This window comes from Octodon degus, unplaced genomic scaffold, assembly GCF_000260255.1.
Source record: "Octodon degus isolate 3935 unplaced genomic scaffold, OctDeg1.0 scaffold00074, whole genome shotgun sequence".
NCBI lineage: Eukaryota > Metazoa > Chordata > Mammalia > Rodentia > Octodontidae > Octodon > Octodon degus.
In genome coordinates this window covers 9,505,265-9,511,168 of record NW_004524650.1, presented here as the reverse complement: position 1 = coordinate 9,511,168, position 5,904 = coordinate 9,505,265, and the positions used below count along the sequence as shown (strand labels likewise).

Here is a 5,904-nt window from a genome sequence, read left to right as displayed (position 1 = left end):
TTTTTTTTTTGGTGGAACCGGGGATTGAACTCAGGTCCTTGCGCTTGCCAAGGAAGCACTTATTCCACTGAGCCATCTCCCTGGCCCTTTTTTTTTATTCTCAATGTTTTGTTTGTGGCAGATACAATATTTGCTTTTATGAATGAGAATTCTGATTCAATAAGAAAGTAAGTGAGATTCTGGCTGCTTTGTTTAAAAGATAGAAGCCAATATGGTACTTTTTAGAACCATTTATATTCCAGATGCAAAAGAATTTAGAGTGGTTAAATCTCATCAAAAGTCTTGAATTCACTGAATAATTTCTTACATCCTAGAATTACCATACTGTAAGAAGCCATGAAGGTAATGTATTTCCTTACTCAAGAGACAAGAAAATTAAAAACAGTAACTTGCAATGGTTTGTAGTAACTAGGTCATCACTGAGTTGGGTTAGCTCCCTAAGCTTACGAATTTTTCATGTTGCTTCTGGAGCCATCCGGAGCTCATATTCTAGTGCAAAAGGTGTGCAAGCAACACTCAAGTACACAAGTGATAAGAGTTTTAGACTATGAGAAATACTCAGCAGAAAATAAAAGCTGGAAAATGGGATTGTAAGTGGGAAGTAAGAACAGTGTGTAGTAGTCAACCTGGCTTCACTAAGGAGGTGACATAGGCCCGAGGCATGATGATGACAGTAAGGGAATCCATTCCACAGTGGGGGTTAGCAAGTACAAAGGCCCTGCGGTAGGAGCAGGCTCAGCACAATCACTGTAACAGGAAGCTGGGACATAGTGATCAAGAGCCCAGGATTGCAGATTTGTATCCTGGACTTCCTGCTACTTTTCTGTATTGCTCACTTAAGTCTGGAGTCCTGTCAGACTCTACCATTATGTTTCACTTGATTTATTGAGCATGTTCAATGTGACAGCAAGCAGGTGTCTTGCAGATGTGAAATAAGATAATGGCCTGGGTATGGGTGAAATGTGAAGAATATGGGCTTCAAAACCAGTTAGACTCATTGTCATTGGATCCACATGTACAAACCATGTGTTCTTGGAAAACTTCTTTAGGGGCTTGCTAGTCTCAGCATCTTTATTGACAAAAGTTAATGTAATGCTGACAAGCTCAGAATGAGCAGAAAGATTGACTGAGGTGTGTAATAAAACCTAGTCCAATGTTTGGTACAAGTATACAAAAGTATGATTTTCAATCTTAATTCTAGAGATTATGATAGGAGAAGAAAAGTTTCATTAACCACATGTGCTGTGTGACATGCCTACTATGTGCTAGTTACTGCTTCAAGCATTGGGGACAGACCCTGTTTCTTTGGAGCGTACATTCTGGATAAGGAGTGAATTGACAATAAACAAAAACAAGCAATAATACTAGTAACTGTTATACAAAAATTTAACTTAGATGATGGAATAGAGTGAAACTGGGTCTTGCTGCAGACTGAATAATTAGGGACAGCCTTTCTTATATGACACCTGAACTGAGATCTTACTAGTAAGAGCATTACACACAGAAGGACTGTAAATACAAAGCCTTCAGACAGCAGAGAGCTCACAGAACATCCTGGTTGATTCAAAGCAGGGAGTGGAGAGTTTTATCAGCGTAGGTGAGAGAGAAGAAGGGGTCAGATCACTCAGGACAATTTTTTTCCCTATTTATATCATTCTTTAACACTCAGAGTATTAAGTGTCAAAATAATCACAAAAGTATTTTTCATCCTAAAATACAAAGCATTCCTGGAAGCTGAGGGTAAAAGACCACAACCCTAGAAAATGGGCAAAAGGGGCCAGCTTGCCTGATAGGTCAGCGGATTAAAGCACCTGCTTAGGCACACCCCCCAGCATGCCATGCTGGCCCCATCCCTGGAGTACACTGAGATAGGAAATGAGACTGGGAATGGTGGCACGCGCCTGTAATGCCAGCACTTGGGAGGCTGAAAAACAGGAGGATCACCACAAGTCCAATCTTTGTAGTGAGATCCTGTAGATCGTGTACTAAATTAAAAAGAAAAAAAAGGCAAGAGCAGAACACAGAGTTTATAGGAAAGGAATAAATTATCCTCTTACATATAAAGTGGGGTGACTGACAAAACTGAACAAAAAAGGGGGATATAAATGAAGGATAATTTTGTAGTGAAATATATATATATATTTATATATATTTATATATATCCATATATACAAATAGTTAGGATAGATATATAGCTGCTTTCTCTTAGTTCAATGAGAAGAAAGATTTGTATTAATAGTGTTTAGACAAGATATGTCTGCATCTCGTACTATGAAGAACTACTATGAAGACAATATGCAATGTATTAATTATTGTAACTGTTCTACTAATCTGTTTTGAAACTGTCTCATTGCTATTTGTTTTTCAATAAAATTAATTTTAAAAACTCATGCCACTAAAAAATAAATAAATAAATAAAGTGAGATAAAACTTCATTATAAGGAAACTGCATAAAGTTACAAAGAGATACCATTTTTTAAAATCCACAAGATAGGCAAAAATACCAAAATTTGGTACTCTATCCAGTTGGTATAGCTGTTGGGAAATAGGCATAGTTGATAGCAGTATAAAATGTGATTTGAACAAGACGTGATTGGTTATTATCTACTAGAAATAAAAATCCCTTGCGCTTTGGCTAATAATCCTATTTCAGAGTTTATCCTTGAGCTATGGCTGTGTACGGACCAGAGAACCTTCACATAAACCATGCATTGAAAAACTATTTTTAATGGAAAGAGGCAGAAACAAGTCAAGCCAAAGGAAAGGTGAAATAAACTATGGCTGATCCCCAAAATAGACTTCTACACAGCAGGAGGCAGGAAGGAAAAAAACTGATCTATAAGGGCCAGGGAGATGGCTCAGTAGAATAAGTGCTTCCCTGGCAAAGTGCAAGGACCTGAGTTCAATCCCCGGTTCTGCCAAAAACAAAAAAACTGATCTATATTCTGATATTAAAAAACGCATTAAATGAGAACAGCAAAATGCAGAACATTTTTGTGCACTACCACTGCATAATAAAAGGAAAAGAAAGGGGAGATCCTTATTTGCATTTATATCCAGAAAGATGACCAAGTAATAAAAGCAATTATCTGTGTATTGGATCAGAATGGGTAAATGCAGGAATGGTACAAGATTTATAAAAATATGCTTTGTATTTCATTTGCATTTTCAAATCATGTAATTGTATTTTTATCCAAATCTTTTAAAATTTTATTTTATTTTAACTGGTACACGCTGTTCACACCTATATTTCAAGTTTGGAAATGCATAAATACAAGCAGCAATACAAAGGTATTCATGAAGAATGCATAGTCTTTGAAATTACGAAAACATCCCTGCTACCAATACATTTCTAAATGCAAAACTGACAACCATATTTGTTAACTTCTGTGTAGCAAGAGAAGTTCATTTTCAAAACAGATAAAATTCAGTCTTTAGGTGTGAATGGTATGAATGATAGTCTTCCCCCCAACTTTTTAAAATTTCTTAGTTGTTTGGGATCCTTAAGCGTGCACAAAGCTTTGAACACGAGGGTCCGCCGAGGAACCAGGCGTCTCCAGGCGTCCAGTTAGGCCAGAGCTCGAAGGCTCCGATCCCCCGCATCCCCGGGAGAAGCGCTCAACTTGTCTGTCCTGCAGCACGGCTCGGACGCCCCCGCGCCCGCGTCCACCTCGCCCTGCCCACCACCCGGTCTCCAAAGTCGATCTCCAGCTTGTAGGAGACACTTCCAGGTCCTCGTCTCGGTCCAAGAAGCCAATATTTGTAATCCCAAGGTTACGTTATTGGAATCCCATCAAATTGATTCTAATCTACCACTTACAATGCAACCCACGGCGAAAATAAAAACACTAAATTATATCTTCAATCATCGGGGAGTCAAGGGGCTCTAAGTCCAGCCATGAAGATAGCTTTCCGGAACCAAGAGAGCGACCCAGGGCCTCACCCAGTTTTATTCAGTGGGCGAGTGGCTTGAGGATTGACTGAGAACTGTGGGAAAGAGACTACTATGAGCTGAGCTAGGTGTGTGGCCTAAATTTACCTCTGTGATATACAGCGAGGATATGCAGAGAGAGTAATCTGCATTATATAGTATCTAATGTTTTGGTAAGTCTGGTGCTTCAGCTTTGGTGTGGCCTTTCAAGTCCCAGGAAGTCATAGCCTCTGTCTCGAGGCTCGATCCCAGCTGGAGCTGCGGAGCATTAGCTCTACCATCCTGTCTCAACCCAGCTCACATGAAAGAGCAGCAGGTATAGGTTACTAGGGAAACACTCACGCCACCTTCAAAGACTATCAGCAGCACCTCAGCTAGACCAATACACATTGCTTAAGGCCAACTGAAGGGTAAACAGAAGTCCTAGCCGGCTCTGTACATAACAATACAAGGAAATAGGGTCAGGCTCAGCCAAAATGGAGACAATCGCTCTTCTTTCAAGGAGAGCTGCTCAGATGGTCCTCCACACCAGCTGAGACATGATATCATGTGTGGGCTTCCAGAGTGATGGTCCATCACGGAGTCTTCAGCAGGAGCCTCTCTGCTTTTTAATTCATGAAGCACAAATCCCTCCCTCCACTGCCCGTCAGCGCCTTCGTTTGGTTTGCAGGTGTTAAAATTCTACTTTCGCCCGGTCTTTGTTTTGGATCGCCTTCCACTCATCCACAGTCATCTCCCTTGGACCCTCTTCCTTAACCTCCTCAACGTCATTCTCTTTCTTTTCAGTGTCTGCCACGGGGCGCTTTCCACCTTCAGGTATCTCCTCAGTCACATTTGATTGATCCAAGTCAGGTGACTCATCTTGAACAGCTCCCCAGTGGTGAGACCCGCTGCCTCCTCTTCTGTCCTCGTGCTTCAGGCTGCTGTAATGTGAGAAAGAAGATCTATCGCTTCTGCTCAGCCTGCCAAATTCACGCTTGCCACGAGCATCAAACCCATCTCCTATGCTCATGCCATGGCCACGGCCACCTCTTCCAAGGCCACCACGCCCTCAAATAGGCCGGTCAAAAATGGGTCTATCAACTGAAAATCCTCCTTCACCCTTTTCTTCAAGAGGTTTTTCAAATCTTCTGTCACGAGGTGGTCACCGTCCAGTCTCCTATGGATTATCTTCCCTTCCCCCTGAAGCTGTCCATCAGGTCTTCTTACAACCGTCTTATTCCTTCTTTCTTAAGCTTAAGGGCTGCTACACCTCGTCTTTCTTGTCTACTAGCAGATGCCGGGTGGCAGCGGGCTCTTGGGTCCTTCTGGGGCCCTGCACAGCGGTGGAGTTGGTCTGAGCCCCCTAGCGCTGTCCCCGCCGGCTTCTTTTTTCTTGCTCTCCGCTGCCTTCAGCCCCTCGAAGGGGTCCAGTTCATCGTCAAATAACTTGTCGAATCAGTTGTTGACCACACAGCCAAAGCCTTCCTGTAGGTGCCCAGGCATGATGGTGGCTGGGGACGCATTCCTCCACTGATTGCAGCGGGCGGCGCCAAGCCAAGAGCCCCTGATTCAGGTCTTCCCACAAGATGGCCGGGATGAGAGAGGTAAACTTTTAACATTTTAAAGGAAAAAATAAAAATTGGAGAAAGGAAGGGCTGCAAGGTCAGCCAACATTTTGGCCCTAGCCTTTCAAGGTCAGTGAAGACTCAGGACATAGGAGAACCTGGACTGTAACAACATGTAACTCAGTTGCGCTCCAAATTTTCTGATCAAGAAGATTATGGAGCCACAGAGGAATGTGTTCGATGATGTAAAGTGAGCCTGGGGAGAGTCACATGGAGAGAAAAAACATTTTCTCAAGCTTTCACAGAGAGCAAATTGTTCAAGCAATGGCCATGACTCATCCTCATGTCTGACACTGACAAAAGGATGTACAAAGGACGGTACAGGGCTACAGGATAAATCCTGAGAGTACTTGGCTGACCTTATCA

The 5,904-nt window shown here is 42.2% G+C and overlaps 1 pseudogene; it reads right to left on the bottom strand.

The window, feature by feature from the left end:
- Positions 1-3,618: 3,618 nt before the first annotated feature.
- LOC101590876 overlaps positions 3,619-5,904 on the bottom strand; it is a 15,690-nt pseudogene continuing 13,404 nt past the window's right edge.